We start from the raw sequence: 1,010 nt of genomic DNA, 5'->3' as shown, positions 1-1,010 counted from the left end.
GGTCCCCTCCCCCGGCGACCTCCCCCGTGTGTGCTCAGTGCCCAGCGGGATGGCAGGGAGACGATGTCCCAGCCAGAGCGTCCCCACGTCCTGCTCGGGGTGCGGTGGGAAGGGGACGGAGAGGCGGGGCGGAGGCCTGGTAAGGGGTCAACGCACCCCACTTGACACAGAACCCACCCCCTGTGGCCTCGGTGAGGAGAGTGCTGGGCCGGCAGCAGGGGAGAAGCCAGGCTCCGGTGGAGCCGAGAACAAATGTGAGAGAAACCAGGGTCAGCGGGCGGGAGGGGCGGATGGACCCGCACAGACTGCGCTGGCGGAAAGGCCCGGATGCAGAAGACTCAGAACCCGGCTCTGCCTTTCCCGCCACAGGTGAAACAGAGAAAGAGTCGAACAGAAGAAAGCCCTAAGGAATGCAGGGGCTTTCCGCGTGGCACCGGACCGAGGGGGAGCGTGGGCCTGGCAGGGTCCGCCCTCTGTGATGTCAGTGGGCGGCGGCTGAGCGTCCTGCCCCTCAGCCCTCGCACGAGGAAAAGCACGAGCACAAAGACTAAATAAAACGGTGCATCCGAAGCACGTGGCAGAGAGCGTGTGGCTGGCGTGTGACTAGTGCCCCCGGCCCGCGAGCGGTCTGCGTTCCTGCACCTGTGTGTGTTTTGTAGGGTTTTCAACAAGGAAGGAAGAGCTTCCCTCACACGGCCCTCGGACGGCAGCACATCCCGTGGCTCAGCTGCCCCTTGCGCTGCGGCCCCTGGGCTCCTGCGACCGCACACCCAATGCCTCGTGGGGCCGGAACCCCGCAGGCAGCAGCTTCTTGGCAGGGGTTCCCTGGGGACTCTCCATGGCCGGGGGAGCAGGGGACCTCAGGTCACAGGTGGTGGGGGCCAGGAGATCAGGTCACATGTGGTGGGGGTGGGGGGTCAGGTCACACATGATGGGGGTCAGGGGTCAGGTCACACGTGGTGGGGCTCGGGGGTCAGGTCACACGTGGTGGGGGTCAGGGGTCAGGTCAC

The sequence above is a fragment of the Suricata suricatta genome, chromosome 4 (assembly GCF_006229205.1).
Source record: "Suricata suricatta isolate VVHF042 chromosome 4, meerkat_22Aug2017_6uvM2_HiC, whole genome shotgun sequence".
NCBI lineage: Eukaryota > Metazoa > Chordata > Mammalia > Carnivora > Herpestidae > Suricata > Suricata suricatta.
This window is presented reverse-complemented; position numbering follows the sequence as displayed.